This window comes from Eurosta solidaginis, chromosome 1, assembly GCF_040869045.1.
Source record: "Eurosta solidaginis isolate ZX-2024a chromosome 1, ASM4086904v1, whole genome shotgun sequence".
NCBI lineage: Eukaryota > Metazoa > Arthropoda > Insecta > Diptera > Tephritidae > Eurosta > Eurosta solidaginis.
The window spans coordinates 37,385,682-37,411,597 of NC_090319.1; the positions used below are offsets into that span (position 1 = coordinate 37,385,682).

At 40.9% G+C, this 25,916-nt stretch overlaps 1 pseudogene; it reads left to right on the top strand.

Moving 5' to 3' along the window:
* The first annotated feature begins 4,898 nt into the window (after nucleotides 1–4,898).
* Nucleotides 4,899–8,450, top strand: LOC137250682 (putative nuclease HARBI1; annotated as a pseudogene).
* The last annotated feature ends 17,466 nt before the right edge of the window (nucleotides 8,451–25,916 follow it).

Genomic DNA, 25,916 nt, shown 5'->3' on the forward strand with positions numbered 1-25,916 from the left:
AACACTTGCTGTATTTATATAAATAAAAGCACTTTGTGAATTCTTTTTATTAATACGAAACCTTTTTGGTGTTTTTATTTTTCTTCCCCTTTTTTTCGCCTAACTAATCTTTAACAAATACGTGGGTGCGCGCCGTTGCCACCACGCATTTGTTCACACATATTTAACCTTTAACCCAAGTGATAGAAATAAAGTCTGACCACTTTTGATTCTCGTTTCGTGATGGACCTTTTTTGGGATTCGCCCACATATAAACAAACAGTTGGAAAGAAATTTTCGTTTGAAAAAGTATAGCAAAATGTTTTGTCAAAGCGGTGTTGATTTCATTTCACTAGAATATAAAACAAAACATTTTAATTTGTTATTTCGATGGAGCAAAATTTGTTTCTTCAGCTGACTAAAATAAACAAAAAACAAGTAAGGAAGGCTAAGTTCGGGTGTAACCGAACATTACATACTCAGCTGAGGGCTTTGGAGACAAAATAAGGGAAAATCACCATTTAGGAAAATGAACCTAGGGTAACTCTGGAATGTGTTTGTATGACATGGGTATGAAATGGAAGGTATTAAAGAGTGTTTTGAAAGACAGTGGGCCATAGTTCTATAGTTGGACGCCATTTCGGGATATCGGCATAAAGTTGGACCAGGGGTGACTCTAGAATGTGTGTACGATATGGGAATCAAGTGAAAGGCGTTAATGAGTATTTTAAAAAGGAGTGGGCCATAGTTCTATAGGTGGACGCCATTTCGGGATATCGCCATAAAGGCGGACCAGGGATGACTAGAATGTGTTTGTACGTTATGGGTATCAAATTAAAGGTACTAATGACGGTTTTAAAAGGGGGTGGCCCTTAGTTGGATATGTGAAGGCGTTTTCGAGATATCGACCAAAATGTGGACCAGGGTGACCCAGAACATCATCTGTCGGGTACCGCTAATTTATTTATATATCTAATACCACGAGCAGTATTCCTGCCAAGATTCCAAGGGCTTTTGATTTCGCCCTGCAGAACTTTTTCATTTCCTTCCACTTAATATGGTAGGTGTCACACCCATTTTACAAAGTTTTTTCTAAAGTTATATTTTGCGTCAATAAACCAATCCAATTACCATGTTCATCCCTTTTTAAACGGTTTTATTATTATTTCCTTTATATTAAGTCCCTTCCATGTTTGCCACCTCATTTCCATACGAATTTTTGACCCACGGAAAAGTCTATTTCGGTAACTTCCCGTTGAGCTAGACACTTTATACTTAGAACATAGTTCAGATCTGAGAAACATTATGCAAATGCAAGTGAAAAAAATCCGCTAGGTGGCGCACGGATTGAGATATACAGAAAATTAATCTTAGAATGGAAATTTTGCGATCAACTTTTAACTAACTTCTCGGTGATTCAGAGACTTGAAACTTAGCACATAGTGTACGAGTCGTTGGCACTACAATTCGTGGAAAACAAAATGTCGCCAGGTGGAAGACGAATCGAGATAAACGAATACCCCGGAAAATCCCTGAAAAAACTCAGGGAATCTTGCGATCGATTTTTAGTAACTTTCCGGTGAGCTAGAGACTTGAAACTTGGGCCGGGGGTCAGAACCCGGTGACAATGCAACATTTGATCAAAAAAATTCCGCTAGATGGCGCATGGATCGAGATATTAGGAAAATTAATTTTAATTTGGGAATCTTTCAAACCATTTTTAACTAACTTCCCGGTTACCTAGAGACGTGTAACTTAGCACATAGTTCGAGACCCGTTGACAATACAATCTACAGACAACAAAATTCCGCTACGTGGCGCGCTAAGTGAGATAACTACAAATCTTTGAAAAACGAGGGGAATCTTGCATTCGATTTTTGAGTAACTTCCCGGTGAGCTGGAGATATGAAACTTGAGCCGTAAGTCAGAACCCGGTGACAATGCAATATTTTACCAAAAAAAATTCCGCATGGATCGAGATATTAGGAAAATTTATTTTAATTTGAGAAAATTTCAATCCATTTTTAACTAACTTCCCGGTTATCTGGAGACTTGAAAATTGGCACTTAGTTAGAGGCCTGGTGACAATACAACTTATAGAAAACAAAGTTCCGCTAGGTGGGGCGCTGCATAATTTTATCAAAAAAAATTCGCTATGTGGCGCATGGATCGAGATATTGAAAAAACTAGTTTTAAATTGGGAATGTTTTATCGATTTTTAACTAACTTCCTGGATATCTACAGACTTGAAACCTGAAATATAGTTTAAAACTCGGTGAGACTGCAACGCTTGATCAAAAAATTTGAGCTACGTAACTCACAAGTCGAACTATTTAGAAGATTATGCCATACCTTCATGGCTAGCCTCCTGAGTGTTGCAGGCGTTGTAGAATTCCACCTCGTTGAAGGCCCAACTCAATGCATGTCCTTGCATACTTTTAGGCGTAGCGACTTTCACCACAATTCTTTTAGACTTTCAGGCGTATGCGAATTTCACCACGATTTTCAGCTGTGTAAATTAAGTAGCTGGCAAACGAGGTGGAATTATCTTGTTATGATGCGAGACGGAATTCTTTCTGTTGTTTTCGCCAGTGTTGTCAGCGAAAATTCCACTAATTCTCTTAAGTCTTGCTATTTTGAACAAATAAATAAAGATAAGAATTTTCACTTAGGAATTACTTAAATTACTAATCATAGTTGCAATTGCCTTTTTGTAGGCAGTACTAAAAATTGAAAATAAAAAGATGATAAAAAAATTTTAAGGACTACCTTCATATAAATGGACGAAAAAATAGAAGGCAATTTTTCCTTTAATACATAGTCTTGTTGAATTTTCACTAAAAAACTTTGGTAATAGTCTAGTTGAGGGGTCGACTGCTAATACGCTACCAAAAATATCGAGAGAGGTGTCAAAAGACGCGTCTTGACATCAGTATTAATAATCCGAAGGCGGAAAATAAAAATATTAACGCGTTCAAAAGATATTAACGAAAAACCGAAAAAAGACCCGCGGGTACCTCCGAAACCGGGGGTCGGATCCATAGTATTTTTGCGCAGAACACCTTTCGGCGTTGGCGGCCTTCGGCCGCGCTTATAAAAAATAACCCTGGGCTACGCCATGCCACGTCCGGGTGTGTGGTTTAACCGTGGCTACCGCCACGGTGATACACAATTTTTTTGGTGGGTACAAACACAACAACAACCACATGGAAATCGCCAACTTCAACTGCAAATATCTCCGGACAGAGATAAAATTTTTCTTTTCAGATTATTGTTCTCGAGGTTAATACGCGTCTTTTGACACCTCTCTCGATATTTTTGGTAGCGTATTAGCAGTCGACCCCTCAACTAGACTATTACCAAAACTTTAAAAATAGCTCTTGTAAAGGAATATTGGGATTTAAAACTATAAAGGTGGAGCGCAATCTTTCAATTTAAGGCAAACCATGCACTTGGGATTAACTAATTGATTATTTAAAATCTAAACACGCACTCTACCTTTATAATTTTAAATCCCAAAATTCTTTTACAAGAGCTATTGTTAAAGTTTTTTAGTGAAAATTCAACAAGACTATGTCTGTGTTAAAAGAAAAAGTGCCTTCTTTTTTTTGGTCCATTTCTATAAAGGTTGCCCTTAAAATTATTTTATCATCTTTTTATTTTGAATTATATCGAATCGAAAAGCATTTTTTTAATAACAATAACTCAAAAATGGTAAATCGTGCAAATAACATGGTGATGTCGTCACCACAACACGATAAATTATTAGATTAACAATTTGCTACCAATTCCATATTTTCACATATTTTTATTGATCGTTTGAATCAAAATCATTTTCGATTCGTGTTAAATGGGATTACACTGAAATGACACCCCTTGATCTGTAAAAATTCCGAGTCGCTCGGGTACATAAAACCTGCTACAGTGAATACCGCTCCAGCTTTTCAAAGTTTTTTCTTCATAAAAAAATTTAAAAAACAGCAAATATTCCAAACATGTTTTGATGTTTGCCCCAATTTTAAGCGATTTATTGACTTTTGAAAGAAATTAATTAATTATTGGTGAACTGCTAGGCTAGGCTCAGCTATGCACTTCAACCAAAAACAAATTGCTTATCTAAGTTATGGTTATCACTAAAGCGTTATGCTATTGGCCGTGACACAATGACATTTTTCATAAAGATGCGCTTAACACAAGCTTATACATTCCAATAACATCGCCACAATCAACCAAGATGTTGCGTTTGTAAATATGAAAGAACTTCAGACTTAGCAATTGAAGTTTATTTCGCCTTGCCCATTCACATAAAAAAAAATTTCGTACAGCACTGGTATAAACATTATCCCTATACAACAAAGATACTTGCTAACATATTTTGTGTCGTATTCATTTGTTATATTACAGTTTAACTTGCGAAAAATGTTAGAAAATTTACCAATCAGTGGGAAAAATAATTTCACTTTCAAAGTGTGTCAACACCCTTAACCAAATCAATTGTCACATTCTTCTTCTTATGCTTTGCTTGTAGCAAAATTTGGGAGATGGCTACTTTTCAATATCAGATGGCGCCAGTGTCGCTCATTCTACCGGTCTCAATAAAAATGCGTGCAATCTACTCATTATGCATAAGCTTGTGTTAAACTCATCTATACGAAAAAGTGCTTGTGTTTCGGGGCTTTTTGGCATCAATAACAGATTACATTGATTTCCGTAAGGTTTATTGTATCAGCTGTTTTATACGGAGTTTGCTAGAGCCACAAAGTACTTATTCCGAAATTGTCTGTTTATAGGCTCCATTACTGATACTTAGCATAGACTTGACTTGACTTGGCGGAAACTTGGCAACTTAGCAACGATTATACTCCACTTAGCGCATACAACCTGGCATCATAATCAGCTGTTTTCTAGCTGTCATTTTATTGTGAAATATTTGCTACAAAAAGTGATGATTTTTAAACAAAGTTAATTTTTAGTACTACAATTAATTTATGAGTGTAAAAATTGTTTGAAACAATCAGTAACCGTTCATTAATGGTAATAACTGATAGTGTAGTTCCGTAGTGGCATATTTTTGGTAGAAGCCATCATTGCCGATTTTGTTTGACCAAAGGTACACAAATATTATTAATCGTGCAAAAGTATAAAGATTAGTGGTAATAGTCTAGTTGAGGGGTCGACTGCTAATACGCTACCAAAAATATCGAGTGAGGTGTCCAAAAGACGCGAATTAATCTGGAGAACAATAATCCGAAGGCGGAAAAGAAAAATTGTATCTCTGTCCGGAGATATTTGCAGATGAAGTTGGCGATTTTCATGTAGTTGTGGTAATGTTGTTGTACCCACCAAAAAATTGTCAACATAAGTATTTTGCGAGGATATAGTTTTGGTCTCCAAACCGGTGTTGTACCCACCCAGGGTAATTTTTTATAAGCGCGGCCGAAGGCCTCCAATGCAGGAAAGTGTTCTGGAGGGACCCGCGGGTAATTTTTCGGTTTTTCGTTAATATCTTTTGAACGAGTTAACATTTTTATTTTCCGCCTTCGGATTATTAATACTGATGTCAAGACGTATCGTTTGACACCTCTCCCGATATTTTTGGTAGCGTATTAGCAGTCGACCCCTCAACTAAACTATTACTAGATTAGTATAAAGAAATAATATCTAATACTAAAGGAAGGAATATATGTGTACTAATGTGCATCATGTTTCCAAACCTACAAAAAAGATGGAGACTGTTCCTTGTGCTTCACTATTCTTTCGACATCAACTTTATATTTTAATTTGGGTAGTAGTGCAGTTTAGGGGCCCACCCTAAAGTTGGGCTAAGATTTTCGAGTGAGGTATCAAAAGACGCTATTAATCTCGGGAACAATAATCCGAAGTCGGAAAAGAAAAATTTTATCTCTGTCCGGAGATATTTGCAGTTGAAGTTGGAGATTTTCATGTGGTTGTTGTTGTGTGTACCCCCAAAAAAATTGTGCACCACCGTGGTGGTAGCCACGGCTATACACCCGGACTTGGCATGGCGTAGCCCAGGGTTATTTTTCATAAGCGCGGCCGAAGGCCGCCAACGCAGAAAGTTGTTCTGCGCAAAAATACTATGGTTCCCAACCCCGGTTTCGGAGGTACCCGCTGGTCTTTTTTTGGGTTTTCGTTAATATCTTTTGAATGAGTTAAAATTTTCATTTTCCGCCTTCGGATTATTAATACTGATGTCAAGATGCGTCGTTTGACACCTATCTCGATATTTTTGGTAGCGTATTAGCAGTCGACCCCTCAACTAGACTTTTACCTAATATTGATTTAATAATTATTTCGTTCTTCAAGGTCTACATACATTAGCAAGAAAATGGACCCAGACGCTTTCCTGGATTTTGCCTTTTTAAACGTTCTCCGTATTTATCAACAACAGCAGGCATCGAGAAGAATCCGCCGGTAGGCTGTCCACCCAGCATATATGGATCGAAACACCAACGGATATTTTGCAAGGGTGTTCTTAATAAGTAAGGAAGATGACGATAAGCTGTTCGGCCTGACCAGAATGCGTCGCCCAATTTTCGACTTGCTTCTTAGTTTGGTTAGGGGATTTCTTGAAAACCCCAAGCAGCAAATTTGTGCTGAAGAGCGTATAGCTATAACAGTAATGTAAATGAAATCTGCTTTTCATACATATATACATAATATTAAGGATTAACGAAAAAGTACATTTACATTTTCTTTTTTTTTGGTTAGGTATCTCGCTCACGGAACTTCTTTTGAAGTTATTGCCTTCATGCATAAGTTAGGAAGGACCACTGTACGGAATATAGTGCTGGAAACCTGTGAGGTATTATGGAACGTTTTATCTCCAGTGTACCTCAGTGGGGAGCTATAGATGGAAAACACATCGCCATCAAATGTCCCAATAATTCGGGGTCATTATACTTCAACTATAAAAAATTTCATAGTATAGTACTAATGGCTACTTGTTATGCAAAATACACATTTACTTCTGCTACTATTGGAAGCTATGGTGGACAAAGTGATGGAGGTAGTCAATCCCATTTTAAATGTTTTTAACTTATCTGATTTCTTCTTTTTAAAGGTATTTTCCAGCAAACCGCGTTTGGTCGTTCACTGCTTCAGAACAGTTTGCCATTACCTCCAAACGCTCCTCTTTGGAATGGTTCAGGTGTGGACTTCCCTTACTTTTTTGTAGGCGATGCAGCATTTCCTTTGAAGGAGAATTTAATGCGTCCTTACCCTGGGAATCAACTACCACATATCAAAGCCATATTCAACTACCGTCAATCTCGAGCACGTCGAGTAATTGAAAATAGTTTTGGAATTTTAAGTGCACGCTGGCGTGTTTTACATAAACCTATAGAGTCTTCCCCGGATCATTGCGAGATAATAGTTTTAGCCTGCCTAGTCCTACACAATTTTATCATGCTCAATGACCATCATCGCTGGTATTGTCCGGATGATTTTGTAGATACGGACAACTCTGAGCAAACACAAAACGGAGGATGGCGTATTGATGTAGAGATTGCAGGTGACCCATTGCCTTCAATTACGTCATCTCGACGAAACGCTTCCACGGCTGCATTCCGGCTCAGAGATATTTTAGCGAATTATTTCATTAATCAAGGAGCAGTTCCCTTCCAGAACAGGTTAAGTCAATTATAATGACTTCCTATGGAGCTTCTGAAAAATGTGGATACGGCCAACATCACCTCTACGTCAACACAAATTATACTAATACAATGAAAATATACATCTAAGAATATAACTGAAAAGTTTTAAATATATTTATATTAATGAAAATCAGTTACGATCCCTGATGTGTATGACCTAAAAATTAATAACTATTTTTATAAATTCAAGACCGAAATAACTATTTTGTAATAAATTTTTACAAAAATTATTATTTCGGTCTTAAGGGCGAAAAATTATAATTAATTTATCCTTTTACTTTTATTATAAAAGTAGAAAATAATAGTTTTAAATTTTTTCTTTTATAAAAGTCAAAATAATAGATGTTTTTTTACCTTTCCCCTAAAAGTAAAAAAAAATATATAGTTTTTACTACTCCAAATTGTTTTCAATTATATTTGACATTTATACGAAAAGTACTTTTAACTATTATTTTTGACTTTTATAAAAAAATTAAAAAAATTACTTTTATATTTGAAATATGCGCGTCAAAAGAAACAGGGCTATTGTTTGTATTACACGAGTTCGATGCCACTAACAATAATCTTTGTAATTATTGTTATGAATAATTTTTCTTTGACTATAAAAATAAAAAAACCTTTCGAAAATAACTATTAATTACGTTCCCTGGGAAAACTGATCTCATAGAAATAAATATCACCTTCAGTAAAAATAGATATAATTTTTATTATTAACAAAACTAAATGTAATGACTTAAAATAAACTATGTTCATTTAATTAAAAAAAAAATAAAAATGTATATGGTAATAAATTAAAGTTAAATATAATTCAAAAAAATAAAAATAAAATAGTGTTCACTGCTATTATGTATATGGACCTGCAAAGCCTTTATTCATCAGGCTCCAGCTGCAAGTCCATCACTGCCGTTGTTATCACTTTAATAGCCTTTGCTTGTTTTCGCTCCCCCATCTCGCTTATGGCAGCAACAATCATGTCACCAAACGACCGCAGCCTTCGGTTTTCTCCCAAGCGCTCCCTTTGCACATCTTTGAAGAGCTGGCACACTTCACGGAAGTCTTCTTCACAGCTCTCCTGTTGCCTCTTTCTTTTTGATGTTTTTGGCGTGGACGCCACTAGGTCAACCGAGTCAATACCCGTGTCTCCTTCGACTAATTCTTGCGTAAACGGAAGCGGCGATGGTGGAGGCGGTGAAAACAGCTGCGACTCCTGTAGTGACGGGTACCCCTTCAATATATTATTGGAGCATCGTGTTCTAAAAAAAAAATATATTTTATTATTGTATTCAATATATTTAATATAAAAGTACTTACGGTCTTGGAGTCACGTGCGCCTTTAAAAACTCCATATTTGGAAATAGATACCACCTTCTGTGTGCAGCTGCAGCACTTCCGGAAGGGGCATCGAGATTGCGCAACTCTCTTGTGTAGCGCTCGCGTAGTGTCGTCCACCGCTTGCTACACTGATCTCCTAAATTAAAAACCTAATATTACGCAACAATTAAATTACTCTAGTTTTTTATTTACCTGTTGCGTGAAGCTCCTGGCCTATTTTTGTCCAAGCCGCCAATTTTTTGTCTGGGAGCTTGTAGCTTGGACAAGATTTATCGTAGAGCAATTCCTGCTCGCGCACCAATTCAATTAGTCGTTCGTCGTTAATCATTCTAAAAAGGAGAAAATATTGCTTAATAAATCATACTAAACTTAATAAATCATACTAACAAGCATAACTTACATTTTCTGGAATAAAGCGTCCGGTTTGAAATTTATTTTTAAATAAATGTCAATTTGTATGACAAAATGTCGGTTTGAAATTTATTTTTAAATAAATGTCAATTTGTATGACAAAATGTCAAAATGAAATGGAAACGAACAAATGGCAGCTCAAAATGTAAACGTCACTTGGAACTTACATAGAAAATCAAAATTCAACAGACTTCTAAGTCAAGTTAAGTGTTGCAAAGTTTTGAGTAATCAGTAACATGCAATGTTCATTTAACAGAACTGTTAGTGACAGTTCTCAAGCCAAGTCAAGTCTATACTAAGTATCAGTAATGGAGCCTTATCTCATGGTCTATTCATTAACGAGGAAAGTTTAAAGCTAAGAATAAATTTTAATCTCACAATTCAAGGCATGTGTCACATTTTCAACGCAAACAATAAAAACTATTTTTTTTGAATCGCAATTATATACATTTATTTGCAGTTAACACAAAAAGAAATATCGCCATTTCGACTTCTGGTGGGAATATCACCATATCTCACCCTAGACGTCTTACGAGTTCATCTATAAATTCTTTAGTACGGGAATTTATGGCCACAAAACGACTAGAAACATCCAGATTATTTGTGAACACCGCACAAAGTCGTAGATCCACAACGCCCTGTGCCCCAAAATCTTCAGCAACAGAAATCATTGATTGTATCAACTGTCCTTCATTAAATTGTTGAACCTGAGAATTACTTAAACAAAAGGTTTTAGATTGGAGTGTATTCGAAGTCCTCCCATTTGCTTCAGTTGTCCAACCCCATCCACTAACTTGCATTCGATCGTCCGTTTGCAATTTGCAATCGTATAAGTCAAACGGTGTATGCAATATAAACACAGCAATATCCTCATCTCTTCGTCCGGCATATGGATAGTATACATTATCCACACTATTAATATCTAAATGTTCGATATTACATAAATGCGTTACACCAGCTACTACAGTTAACAACCACCAATACATATTTGGCCCTGCGCATTGTGCAGCCGTAACCACTATACGGTCATTGACTAGTGAGCCAACGTAATGATATACCTCGTTATAATATATTGCTACCAAATAAGGACTAACCCTTGAATTCGAATCACGGCCATCTATTAGGCGATATTCTGAATTCGTGTTAGTCAGAAGGTGGCTAACCATGACAAACAGGAGAGCGACATAATTGCAAAACTTCATATTATTTGAAGACTACTTTCACCGCTTTTTAAGAACAATTTACTTCTTAATTTAGTTCTTAAATTGTTCTTAAAAGTGGTGAAAGTAGTCTTCAACTAATATGAAGTTTTGCAATTATTTCGCTCTATTGTCTGTCATGGTTAGCCACCTTTTGACTAACACGAATTCAGAATATCGCATAATAGATGGCCGTGATTCGAATTCAAGGGTTAGTCCTTATTTGGTAGCAATATATTATTTGGGATTCAAGGGGCTGTGTAGTGCAATATATAGCTTCTCCAACCCAATTGTCAACCTCACCTTCGAGCGGCGAATCCCGTTTCACTAACAGACCAGGCTCTGGCGACCCCAAGCTCCTCATGGAACTTGAGGGTGGGGAGGGAGGTATGGCCTGAAGGTTTAATGTGGCTATATAAATCATTCCCGATATGGTCGGGCTACCACCTTAATGGTGCTGTGTTACCGGAGCGTACCGGATCTGTATCCGGCAAAGGACCATCACATCGATAACACTCTCCAAAGCCTTCCGGGAGTAACCTTATCGCTACAACAACAACAACCGATTTTTAAGTATAAACTACACCAAGATCAAATTTGTGGGCGCTATTTATACATATTTGGGTCGTGTGAATAAAAAATAAGCAAAAATATTTCATTCTAGATTCCAGGAATTTGAACAATAAAACACTTCCTCATTTGAATTAAGCAATATATAGAACGGAAATTTTTTATCTTTTTATCACTCAATCCACTTACCCTTGTGTACATTTTTGGTTAGAATGCCTAATTAAAGTTTCAATGCCCTTAATGATGAAAAATACAAAATATTTATACGGCTTTTAAATATGGCCGTTATTTATACATAGTTGGCTCGTGTGAATAAAAGATAAGCAAAAACAATGCCTTTTAGATTCCAGGAATGTGAACAATAAAAAAATGATAAAAAATTTTAAGGACTACCTTTATATAAATGGACCAAAAAATAGAAGGCAATTTTTCCTTTAATACAGACATAGTCTTGTTGAATTTTCACTAAAAAACTTTAACAATAGCTCTTGTAAAAGAATTTTGGGATTTAATACTATAAAGGTGGAGCGCAATCTTTCAATTTAAGGCAAACCATATACTAATTGATTATTTAAAATTTAAACACGCAATCTACCTTTATAATTTTAAATCCCAAAATTTTTTTACAAGAGCTATTGTTAAAGTTTTTTAGTGAAAATTCAACAAGACTATGTCTGTATTAAAGGAAAAATTGCCTTCTATTTTTTGGTCCATTTATATAAAGGTAGTCCTTAAAATTTTTTATCATCATTTTATTTCATATTTGATATAGAATTATGGCATTTTTTTCATTTTTCGTAATTTTCGATATCGAAAAAGTGGGCGTGGTCTAGTCCGAATTCGGCCATTTTTTATACCAAGATAAAGTGAGTTCAGATAAGTACGTGAACTAAGTTTAGTAAAGATATATCGATTTTTGCTCAAGTTATCGTGTTAACGGCCCAGCGGAAGGACAGACAGTCGACTGTGAATAAAAACTGGGCGTGGCTTCAACCGATTTCGCCCATTTTCACAGAAAACAGTTATCGTCATAGAATCTAAGCCTCTACCCAATTTCACAAGGATTGTGAAATTTTTGTTCGAATTATGGCCTTAAAAGTATTCTAGACGAATTAAATGAAAAAGGGCGGAGCCACGCCCACTTTGAAATTTTCTTTTATTTTTGCATTTTGTTGCACCATATCATTACTGGAGTTGAATGTTGGCATAATTTACTTATATACAGTAAAGATATTAAATTTTTTGTTAAAACTTGACTTTAAAAAATAATTTTTTTTCAAAATTGGGCGTGCGATTTTGCTATTTTTTATTTAGCACACATACAGTAATAGGAGTAACGTTTCTGCCAAATTTCATCATGATATCTTCAACGACTGCCAAATTACAGCTTGCAAAACTTTTAAATTACCTTCTTTTAAAAGTGGGCAGTGAACGCCCATTGTCCAAAATTTTACCAATTTTCTATTCTGCGTCATAAGGTCAACCCACCTACCAAGTTTCATCGCTTTATCCGTCTTTGGTAATGAATTACCGCACTTTTTCGGTTTTTCGAAATTTTCGATATCGAAAAGTTGGCGTGGTTATAGTCCGATTTCCTTCATCTTAAATAGCGATCTGGGAGGAGCGCCGAGGAACCTACATACCAAATTTCATCAAGATACCTCAAAATTTACTCAAGTTATCGTGTTTACGTTACTGTTAGTTCTGCTTACTCCAAACTGGAAAAGAAGCGGTAAAGATGGGTTTGATGGTGAATGAGGACAAAACGAAGTACCTGCTGTCATCGAGCAAAGAGTCAGCGCATACGCGCCTTGGCAATCACGCTACTGTTGGCAGCCATAATTTCGAAATAGTAAAAGACTTCGCTTATTTGGGAACCAGCATCAACACTAGCAACAACATCAGCACTGAAATCCAGCGAAGAATCAATCCTGCCAATAAATGCTACTTTGGACTAGGTAGGCAATTGAAAAGTAAAGTCCTCTCTGGGCGAACGAAAATCATACTCTACAAGTCACTTATCGTACCCATCCTGCTATATGGGGCAGAAGCATGGACCATGACAACAGCTGATGAAGCGGCTTTGGGAGTGTTCGAGAGAAAAGTTCTTCGAAAGATTTATGGACCTCTACGCATTGGCGATGGCGAGTACCGAAGAAGATTTAATGATGAGCTGTACGAGCTATACGCAGACATCAACATAGTCCAGCGAATTAAAACGCAGCGGCTGCGCTGGCTAGGCCATGTTATGCGAATGAGAGATGATGCTCCGGCCAAGAAAGTGTTTCTATCGGAACCCGCCTATGGAAGCAGAGGTAGAGGGCGGCCCCCACTCCGTTGGAAGGACCAGGTGGAAAGCGATTTAAACTCCCTTGGTGTGACCAATTGGCGCCAGTTGGCGGAGCGAACGAGCGACTGGCGCACCTTGTTGGACGGCCATAACCGTTTAGACGGTTAAGCGCCAATTAAGTAAGTAAGTATCGTGTTTACGGACGGACGGACGGACGGACATGGCTAAATGAATTTCTTTTTCGCCCAGATCATCTTGATATACAGAAGTCTATGTCTATCTCGATTAGTTTATGCCATTACGGATTGCCGTTATGCGAACAAAGTTAATATACTCTGTGAGCTCTGCTCAGCTGAGTATAACAAGTGAAGGAGTATAAGTTTGTGTGTAAACGAATATTATATACTCAGCTTGAGTGTGAATTGTACAGAACATTTCAGAAAAATATTTTTTTTCGAATTTTGTTACGAGGGTTTTTTTTTTAGTAGTTTAAAAGGTTTGCTGCCAGACAAGCCTGCTTTCAAGAGGCAGAAAGGACCCAGTCCTAGAGCCGCGAGGTAGGCAGTCGCATAGACAAGACAAGTAGACCCAAAGCTGTAAGATAGATGGGCCCCAATAGCGAGGTAGCAACTACCTAGAAAGATGCGAGTCAGAGGGAAGTTCCAACTACGGAAGTAGGAGATAAGCCAAAGGGAGATAATGCTAAGACTCCGGCTTTCTCGGAGGTGCTAAAAGAAGTTAACGCCAAGACTCCGGAAATAACACTAAGACTCCGGCTTTTCTTCCCGAGAAAATGAGTCATCTGGCAAAACATTCACTGACTGTGGCGTAGATGATGGCGTGCGACAACATCGCCAGCTTGCGGTGGCTGGAGGAAGTGGTTCCAAACCTCCAAAGGTAAGGCACGAACGCGCGGTTTGAAGTGGTGGATAAAGCACAAATCCCCACGGTACCAAAAGTTAAGGTATGGATACCATGCGTGATGAAGTCGGATGATACACTGCGACTTCTGCAGAATCGGAATCCAAACATACCGACACAGGATTGGAAGGTACTTACTGTATCTCGGCCTACGGAGGAAGGTCAGTTCTGCATCTTTCAAATAAACAAGCAGGCGGAGGATATATTGTACACGCAGTTTGGCAAAATGTTCTTTGATACAGACTAAATTTACATGCGACTCAGGAAAAGAAGTCCAGAGGATAAAAATGCTAACACGCTAGAAGTGGGCGAAGTCGAAAAGGACCTCAAAAGACTAAGAGAAACAGGGCAGGTGGATGTATCCGACGTCACCACGAAGGAGGACCAACAGCCAAATGGTGCTGCGAGTCGCACAGAGGAATACCCGGCACAACAGTTACGAGAGGCTGAAACCAAAAGGGGAGGACGACGACGTCATGACGAAGGTTCTGGACGGGGACAAACAGACCAATGGTGCTGCGAGTCCTACAGATAAACCTCCAACACAGTAAAGTGGCGTCGAGCGAACTCCTCCCAACCCTTGAGGAGGGTTAGTTTGACGTGGCGCTGATCCAGGAGTCGTGGCTCTCATCGGGAGGAAAGGTTTCTCGACTTAGCGCGCTCGGATTTGGCGTTTACTATGCGCAAACGTCAGGACGGGTGCTAGCTGTACTAATGGTAAGGAAACAGCTGCATTCATATTTGCTGCCTAATTACACTACTGAGGACCTCGTAGTGGTGGCCGGTGAGCAAAAGAATAAGCAGGCATTTATCCTGGTACATGGGCCATGCTGCGGAGGTTCCACCGATGGAGTGCAAGAGGCTAGTATAGGACGAACGGCGCAAAGGGCGGTTGGTCATAGGCGCGGATGCAAATGCGCACCACAATGCGTGGGGAGGAGCACATACGAACGAGAGAGGCGAATCTCTATTTTGTTACATCCTGCATACAAATTTGCAGATAGCCAACAGGGGAAATGTCCCTACATACATTGGTGCAACATCCAGCAATGTCCTTGATATTAAATTGAGATGCGAACGTGATAAATCAAGGTATGATTGGATGGTTCTTGATAGACCATCCTTCTCCGACCATGCGTATATCAGCTTCAGCATCCCCTAAAGAGGGTAGAGAAGGGAGGAATCTTTAGAAACCCTAGATCAACGAACTGGGTTACATTCCAGAATAAGGTAGAAACAAAACTGGGACAACCCAAAGAGGTTGCCAATGTGGAGGAACTGGAAGAGTCTAATGAATTCCTAACAAGGACGCTTATGACTGCGTACAACAAAGCTTGCCCTCTAAGAAGATTCAAAGGAAAAGCAAAGCTGCCATGGTGGAGTAGTGAGCTGAGGTCCGATACCAAGATGGAATGGGCAGTGAAGACGTTTTCTAAGTTTAAATCGCCAGGCCCAGATGGTATATTCCCGGCCATGCTACAAGTTTAAAGTAGAGCGGTCATGGAAAGGCTTAAAATAATATTCGACGGGTGCATAAGGCTGAATCATGTACCGCACTCTTGGTGAACTGCTCGTGTGGCTTTCCTACCAAAGGCGGGGAAGATCGGTCACGTATATTCCAAAGACTTTAGACCCATTAGCTTAACATCATTTCTGCTCAAAACCTTTGAGAGGTTAATAGATGTGTACATAAAGTCCAACGTGCATGAAAAGCTGCTCTCCACAACACAACATGCGTACTCCAAAGGCAAGTCGGTAGACACAGCATTGCATAGGGTGGTAATAAGCATATAGAAAGCCCTGGAATATAAGCAATATGCTCTAGGAATCTTCTTAGACATTGCCGGGGCTTTCAATAATGTTTCTAAATGGGCGATTATGGATGGTCTTAATTACATTAAAGTACATCCAGCCTTAACCAGATGGATCGGCTGCATGTTTAATTGCAAGAAGATTACATCACAATGGGGATTGTACGAGGCCACGAAATCAGTAGACAGGGGCACGCCGCAGGGTGAGGTGCTATCACCTCTGATGTGGATGCTGGTCATCAAGCAACTGCTCAGGCGATTCGATGATGGACCCGTAAAACTTACGGCTTACGCAGATGACGTTGCAATCGTCATAAGTGGAAAGTGCCTTCCAACGATTTGTTCTTTGCTGGATCGGGCGCTTCGGGATATTCATATCTGGGCATCTAATGTCGGGTTGAAAGTCAACGCGGAGAAGACGGATATGGTCTTGTTGACAAAGAGGTACAAGGTCCCAAATTGGACCAGGCCCAAGTTAGGAGGGGTGACCTTACAGGAGAGACCTTGCACAAAATATCTAGGAATCATCCTAGACAGTAAGCTGTCATGGAAGCTCAACATGGAGGAGAGGGTGAAGAAGGCCTCAACGGCACTTTATGAATGTAAAAGAATGCTGGGGTGCACGTGGGCTTATCGCCCTCTCTTTCTCATTGGGTTTTTACAGCGGTTGTAAGCTCTATTCTATACTATGGAGTTCTTGTTTGGTGGAAAGCCACACAAAAAACAACACACCTCAAAAAATTAGAGGGGGTATGCAGACTATCAAAGCCTAGCATTACGGGAGCCCTGAAAAAAAAACCCGACGGCTGCACTGTATGCCATTCTGCACATTCCACCTGTAGACCTGGTAGCAAAGAACAGAGTGTTAACAACTGCAAACAGGCTCGGTGCCTCGGGTCAGCTTGAGCGCCGACCATACGGCCATAGTAGTATAGCGTCATCACAATCCAAGACAAAGAGACTACCTGATTCCCTATCTGCGCTTCGAGGGCGATCTTAAGGCCACAATAGAGGTGGACGGTTGGCGCAAGGGTGCTCAAATGGCGGACGAGGCGATACATGTGTACACAGGTGGTTCCAAAGTCGTGGAAGGAGTAGGGTCTGCGGTATACTGTGCTGATCCGGAAATAAACAGATCCTATAGGCTGCCTCTGCAGAGAATCGGGATAGGGAGAAGCATACATCTATATTGGCTGCCAGGGCATATGGGAATAGATGGGAATGAAAAAGCGATGAACTAGCTAAAAAGGGCACCTCCCTTGAAGTTTGTTCCGTAGCCTTCCCAATTAGACTGGGCGAGATTAAGCAAAGGCGAAAGGTGCACATGATCGACCAAGCAGGAAAGGCGTGGGTTCAGGCGCGGGGCTGTAAAGTGTCGAAGATTATGTGTAGGTCTTACAACCTTAGACTAACAAAGTTGCTTCTATCATTAAAAAGAGAGGACTGTAGACTCGTGACGGGTATTCTGACTGGACACTGCCTTCTGGCGTCACAGTCCTTTAAGTTAGGCTTGGTCAGTGATAGCAGATGTAGGAAATGTGGGTTGGAGGAGGAAACGATCGAGCATGTTCTGTGCTCGTGCCTGCGCCTGCCAGGCTAAGACTATTAGGAGTTATACAGCTGTCAGATCTAGAAGCAGCAAGTGGCTTAAGTCCTAGGAAGCTTCTAGTATTTGCCTAGAGGACAGAGTTTTTTTATAACGTAGGTCCTGGTTTTTGATAGGGTTTTCCAATTTGGTCGTTTAAACAAACTTCTGGTAACACTACGGACTCATCCAGTCTATGTTGTAGTGTTTCGTGGAATTCACCTCACTTCGAATAAGTTTAACGTTCATATTTAACTGACCCAGATAACCACTATGAGTTCATTCGCATTTGCCAAACCGCCCAATATATCGATTCGGCATACCAACCAGCTTATGTGCGGATCATATTGACAATAAAATGCTGACAAACAATTGTTTATTATGAAATCATGTACTTTTAGTATGTAAGCACTAATGTAATTATGTACGTGTAGGTTAAGAACTTTTGTATAAATAGAAATGTATTTGACTTATCTTGTTTGGTTGATTTTCCGACAGGGTGGATAAATGATGTATATTGGAACGATTTTCCGTCATCCCTTGTCAAATTTGGTTTTGAGACAAACCGGTTTCGGCGTTGTGCCATCTTCAGTGTCGATTTTCGTTCTGATCTGTTGTTGTCGTTTGTCCTGTATTTATAGTTCGTAGGTATATGAGCAGGTATTGTCAAATTGTTGCTTGTGTATATTTAGTTATGTGTATGTGCTGTGTGTTCATTCAGAACCGAGGGAGGTTTACTAATCGATTTGTGCGGCTGACTGGGGTAGGTAGAAATCTGTGATTTTAGTCGTTTGACCTTCTTTGTCGGTTTTTTGTTTTGGTGTGTTAATTCTTTTGTGTTTATTTGTTGTTGTGTGTTTGTCTGTTGTACCTGTGTGATTAAGTTGTTTCCTGTAAACAAGTTTTAAAGGCTCGTAATGTATTTCTTTAGTAAACGAAGAATGATAATTTAACGCTACTCATTAGCGTTTCTCTTCATTAACTTCAACATTTATTACAATGTGAAGTCCTCATTGACCGGCCCGTTCAACCTAACCTAACGCGGAAAACAATTTCTTCTAAGCGGGATGGCTCCTAAGCAGTGGTTTTGCAAACACCCCGAGTATGTTTCTGTCGGCATTAAACATGTAGGTCCCGTCCATTCAATTTGTAGGAAAACTTAAAAAAACACAACGCAAATTGGAAGTGAAGTTTAGGCTTAAATTTCCTTGGAGGTAAAATGCACCAAGTATTTTTTTTAGTAGCGGCACCGCTTTCCGAGGGTTTTCCAAATAGCTCGATTAGTACGACATCCAGCGACACCTATTGCCAAAGTAAAATCCTATTTTGGTAAAATATCGCCTCTTTAAAGGCCCTGGAAAACTTGCCATATACATAACGCCGAATTCGTTAACATATTTTCACTTAACCATAGATAAAGTATATTGGCATCGTTTACTGTTGCCTTCACCTAAAAGATGTAATACCTTCCTAAGATAGGAAATGCCAAAAATATAAAAACGAAAAATTCAATCCCTAAAATGTGAATAAATTCGCCAAAGCAAAAAATTTATAGACTATGGATATGGCGGAAAACCAAAAACTAATTGGTTGGCGATGGTATCGTTATGACTAAAGCGTTAGTCAATGGCTTCAATAACCGATTAGGTTGACTTCCATAGAATTCGTTGCGTCAGCTGTTTTACGCGGAGTTTGGCAGCATCTTAAAGGAGTTATTTCGTTAAATTTTTTTATCCCATGATCTATTCATACACGAGGGAAGTTTTAAAGTTGTGATCAGAACACCTCCTGCTCCAGAATCTCCAAAACACACATCTTCTCCGCCACATCCAGCGCAAATTATTGTTTCTGCTAAATATAACGAACCTCGTATACGCAGTCTTACATTCTCGCGTGTCTACTATATCCAAAAACGTAGCTTGGAGACAATAGCAATGAACCATACCAGTTTGAGTTTTCATACCTCATCCACTAACTTTCAACGTCGTGTATGGTATTAATTCATAACCGCAGAGTAATTTTGCAGTTTCTGTTAACGTTCGAATCGCTGAACTGTCGAATAAATAACTCAAATATTCATTATTTACAACTCTACTTTAGTAATTCACAATTGTCCGTGGTATTTTCCGCTGTATTTGAACCGAGCGTTCCCGTTACCGGGCCGCGTCGGGAAGTAATGATGGCCTTACCACAGCAATGGGCGCTGTTGTGGCGGACGGTTTTTATCCACATTTTTAACATTAGACCGCTGAGCTCGCCTTGACGGGCAGATTGTCGCACGACCAAATTAAACTCAAAAACTTCTAAAGAAAGTAAGGATGAGAAGGCCCCTCACTTGGCTAGGCACCTTGTCGTTGGTGTGAGGGCTTAGCCGAACTCCATAGGGCCCGACTATGAGGCGGAGCTGTTTAGGACTGACATCTACACCGTTTCGCCTCATAGGAGGGCGGCGGGATGTCGGTGACCAAGAACTGCCAACCCCCTAATCCAGGGTGTTATGCGGACCGTGCCTTTTGGACGATTTGCAGCCAGGGGATAAATTCGGCTGTATTCGAACGGAGCCTTTCCGATACCGGGCCACCTCTGGAAGTATTTATGGCCTTACCACAGTAACGGGCGCTGCTCTGGCGCACGGTTCTTTCCCCGTATGTAATACTGGACCGCTGAGCCTGCCTTGTCGGGCAGGTGGTCGTACGACCAAGATGAACGACTCATTACCTGATTGTAATAAGGACGATGTAAAGAGGAGGACTGGGTCGCAATCCAAGGACGACAAATATGAATTAAGCGATGCGTCGGACTCGGGGAGCGAGAGTAGTGCTGCTTAATGAACTCCGTGTTGGAGAGGCACACCAATGGAAACGGAGTAGAAGAGTGGAGAAGGATACGGAGCAGAGGAAGTAAAAGAGCTATCTCGCAGTACCGTGCAGCACTAAGAATTGTACAACGCTTGGGAGCAGTGGTCGACCCAACAGAAGTGGAGATCGGTAGAAGTAGGTCGAAGGCAGTTTAAAAGGTTTGCTGCGAGAAATCCTCTGTTCTGCAACCGGTACGAGGAGGAAGAAGCGTCGAATGGCAGAATGAAGAGGCAACGTTCGACGGAAGGGGACTAGCCTGCTTTCAAGAGGCAGAAAGGACCCAGTCCTAGAGCCGCGAGGCAGGGCAGTCGCACAGACAAGACAAGTAGGCCCAAAGCTGTAAGACAGATGGGCTCCAATAGCGAGGTAGCAACTACCTCGAAAGCTGCGATTCAGAGGGAAGTTCCAACTACGGAAGTAGGAGATAAGCCAAAGGGAGATAACGCTAAGACTCCGGCTTTCTCGGAGGCGCTAAAGGGAGTTAACGCTAAGACTCCGGCTTTCTCGGAGGTGCCAAAGGGAGATAACACTAAGACATATGAGTGATGTGGCAAAGCAGTCACTGACTGTGGCGCTGGTTGATCGTAGCAGTCCTTTCGGACAAATGACTACTGAAAGGTGGAGATCTGTGGAAAGGGAGCTTATTAGCTTAGTGCTTAAGTTGATGCGGGAACAACCAAGTAAGCCCCTTCCAACCTTTGATTCGGGGGATGGTATAATGGTGTGAAGATGATAGCGTGTGACAACATCGGGAGCTTGCGGTGGCTGGAGGAAGTGGTTCCAAACCTCCAAAGGCTAGGCTCGAACGCGCGGTTTGAGGTGGTGAATAAAGCGCAAATCCCCACGGTACCAAAAGTTAAGGTATGGATACCATGCGTGATGAAGTCCGAGGATACACTACGACTTCTGCAGAATCAGAATCCGAACATACCGACACAGGATTGGAAGGTACTTACTGTATCTCGGCCTACCGAGGATGGTCAGTTCTACATCTTCCAAATAACCAAGCAGGCGGAGGATATTTTGTACACGCAGCTTGGCAAAATGTCCTTCGGCACTGGCAAAATTTACATGCGACTCAGGAAAAGAAGTCCCGAGGATAAAAACCCTAACACGCTAGAGGTGGGCGAAGTCGAAAAGGACCTCAAAAGCCTAAGGGAAAAAAGACAGGTGGAGGTCCCCGACGTCACCACGAACGTGCTAGAAGAGGACCAACCGCTAAATGGTGCTGTGACTCGCACAGAGGAACACCCGGCACAACAGTCACGAGAGGCTGAAGGGGGCCTCGAATACTCTAAACCAAAAGGGCAAGGCTAGGACGACGACGTCAAGACGAAGGTGCTGGAGGGGGACAAACAGCCCAATGGTGCTGCGAGTCCTACAGATAAACTTCCAACACAGTAAAGTGGCGTCGAGCGAACTCCTTCTAACCCTTGAGGAGGGTTCGTTTGACGTGGCGCTGATCCAGGAGCCGTGGCTCTCATCGGGAGGAAAGGCTTCTGGACTTAGCACGCGCGGGTTTGGCGTTTACTACGCGCAAACGGAAGGACGGGTGCTAGCTGTAGTAATGGTAAGGAAACAGCTGCATTCATATATGCTGCCTAATTACGCCACTGAGGATCTCGTAGCGGTGGCCGTTGAGCAAAAGAATAAGCAGGCATTTATCCTGGCGTCCTGCTACATGGCCCAGGCTGCGGATGTTCCACCGATGGGGTGCAAAAGGTTAGTACAGGAGGAAGGGCGCAAAGGGCGGTTGGTCATAGGCGCAGATGCAAATGCGCACCACAATGCGTGGGGAGGAGCAGATACGAACGAGAGAGGCGAATCTCTATTTTGTTATATCCTGCAAACCAATTTGCAGATAGCCAACAGGGGAAATGTCCCTGCATACATTGGTCCAACATCCAGTAATGTTCTGGATATTACATTGAGCTCCGAGTGTGATATATCAAGGTATGATTGGATGGTTCTTGATACACCATCCTTCTCTGGCCATGCGTATATCAGCTTCAGCATCCCCCTAAAGAGGGTAGAGAAGGGAGGAACCTTTAGAAACCCTAGGTCAACGAACTGGACTAAATTCCACAAACATGTAGAAACAAAACCGGGACAACCCAAAGAGGTTGCTAATGTAGAGGAACTGGAGGAGTCGAATGAATTCCTAACAAGGACGCTTATGACTGCGTATAACAAAGCTTGCCCTCTAAGAAGATTCAGAGTAAAAGCAAAGCCACCATGGTGGAGCAATGAGCTGAGTCTTCTAGGAAGACAGGTAAAAGAAATGTTTAAGCTCGCAAAGACCGCGGAAAGCGAAGCGTGTCGAGACGAGTACAGGGATCTACTGAGGATTTACAAGCGTGAAATTACCAGGGCGAAGAGAAACTCATGGAAAAGTTTCTGTACGGACATAGAGTGCTCCAGCGAAACAGCACGGTTGAAAAAAGTCCTAGCAAAGGGAAACATAGTCCAGGGACTAATAAAGAAAGATAACGGGGAATGGTCACGTAATAGTGAGGAATCCCTTGAGGTGCTTCTCGATACACATTTCCCATCGGGAGACGGTTTAGAAGAGCCAGCAGACATCACTCACACTTCGATCATGGAGCTAGCAGTGCCGGGCTTGGTGACCGATACCAAGATCGAGTGGTCAGTGAAGACGTTTTCTAAGTTTAAATCGCCGGACCCAGATGGTATATTCCCGGCCATGCTACAAGTCTCAAGTAGGGCGGTCGTAGAATGGCTTAAAATAATATTCGATGGATGCATAAGACTGAATAATGTACCGCACTCTTGGAGAACTGCTCGTGTAGCTTTTCTACCAAAGGCGGGGAAGATCGGTCACGTGTATCTCAAAGACTATAGACCCATTAGCTTAACATCATTTCTGCTCAAAACCTTTGAGAGGCTGATTGATGTGTACATAAAGTCCAACGTGGATGAACAGCTGCTCTCCACAACACAGCATGCGTACACCAAAAGCAAGTCGGTAAACACCGCATTGTATAGGGTGGTAATAAACATAGCGAAATCCCTGGAATATAAGGAGTATGCTCTAGGAGTCTTCTTGAACATTGCCGGGGCTTTCAGTAATGATGCAAAATGGGCGATTATGGATAGTCTTAATTACATTAAAGTACATCCTGCCTTAATCAGATGGATCGGCTGCATGTTAAATTGCAGAAAGATTACATCACAATGGGGATTGTACGAGGCCACGAAATCAGTGGACAGGGGCACGCCGCAGGGAGGGGTGCTATCACCTCTGTTGTGGACGCTGGTCATCAACCAACTGCTCAGGCAATTCGTCATACCTGGGCATCTAATGTCGGGTTGAAAGTCAATGCGGAGAAGACGGATATGGTCTTGTTTACAAAGAGGTACAAGGCCCCAAATTGGACCAGGCCTAAGTTAGGAGGGGTGACCTTACAGGAGAAACCTTGCACAAAATATCTAGGAATCATCCTAGACAGTAAGCTGTCATGGAAGCTCAACGTGGAGGAGAGGGTCAAGAAGGCCTCAACGGCACTCTATGCATGTAAAAGAATGCTGGGGTGTACGTGGGGCCTATCGCCCTCTCTTTCTCATTGGGTTTTTACAGCGATTGTAAGCCCTATACTATACTATGGAGTTCTTGTTTGGTGGAGCGCCACACAAAAAAACAACATACCTCAAAAAATTAGAGGGGGTATGCAGACTATCGATGCTTAGCATTACGGGAGCCCTGACAACAACCCCGACGGCTGCACTGTATTCCATTTTGCATATTCCACCTGTAGGCCTGGTGGCAAAGAACAAATCATTAACGACCGCAACCAGGCTCGATGCTTCGGGGCAGCTTGAGCGCCGACCTTATGGCCATAGTAGTATAACGTCGTCAATCACAAGACGAACAGACTACCTGATTCCCTATCTGCGCTTCGAGGGAGATCTTAAGGTCACAATAGAGGTGGACGATTGGCGCAAGGGCGCGCAAATGGCGGACGAGGCGATACATGTGTACACCGATGGTTCCAAAGTATTGGAAGGAGTAGGGTAGCGGTATACTGAGCTGATCCGGAAATATGCAGATCCTACAGGCTGCCGGATTACTGTAGCGTTTTCCAACTGCCTTCTGGCGTCACATGCCTTTTAATTAGGCTTGGCCAGTGATAGCAGATGTAGGAAGTGCGGGTTGGAGGAGGAAACGGTCGAGCACGTTCTCTGCTCGTTCCCTGCACTTGCCAGGCTAAGACTCCAGCTATTAGGAGTGATACAGCTGTCAGATCTAGAAGCAGCAAGTGGCTTAAGTCCTAGGAAGCTTCTAGTATTTGCCAAGAGGACGGAATTATTTTATAACATAGGTCCTAGTTTTTGATAGGCTTTTTCAGTTTGGTCGTTAAAACAAACTTCTTGTAACACTACGAACTCAATCAGTCTATGTGAGGTCCTCATGGACCGGCCAGTTCAACCTAACCTAACCTAAGGATGAGAAGGAAAAGGTGATGGCGTTGCATGTCGGGGAAGAAGAAATAGCCATAAGCGATGATTCGGACGCGAATAGCGATGATAGTATGCAGTCAATGCGCTCGGTAAAAGAGCGGTCTACCAGCCCGGACAAAGAGCTTACATTAGAACGTGAACAACGAGATAGAGAGCTTAAAATGTTATCAGGGATGCAATATGTTATTCCCTACATAATAAAAGTCCTTCAGAAAAAACTATTTACGGACTTAAAATTTTTTAGTCCGAAGTAAATTATTAAAACCGGACTTTTATTTTATAAGTCCGAATAAAAGCTCAGCCCCTTAACTATGGAACGGCTCATCTAAACGCTATAAACTTTTTACCAATCGATTCACCTAAGTATCTGAATTTGAAACCCTTAAAAATTTTTGTTTCTAACATGAAAGATTTTATATGAAAAAAAAAAAATAGTTATAGGGCAGGACTTTTAATCTGTCCTTAAAAAATAAGACAAGATGGCGGCTATCGTTGCGTTGGTTCCTTAATCAATATGAAAGCAGCTAAGCATGACAAATAGGAGCTCGAAATGATTGCGTACTTTCATTTTTTACACGCTTATATTAGCTTCAATTGTATGTATGCTTGTTTGTAACTCTCTAGGCTAGGCACGCAAAGGAGAGTTAGACCCATCTAGCGGCAATTAATAGGGGGACTCATGATAGCATATATACTTATAAGGTGTAAAATTATATCCATTTACACACGCGGTTATATGAACGCACCTAGTAATACTCTTGATAAACTTGATTGTTTTTCAGCTGTATTATTTCCAAAAAATTTT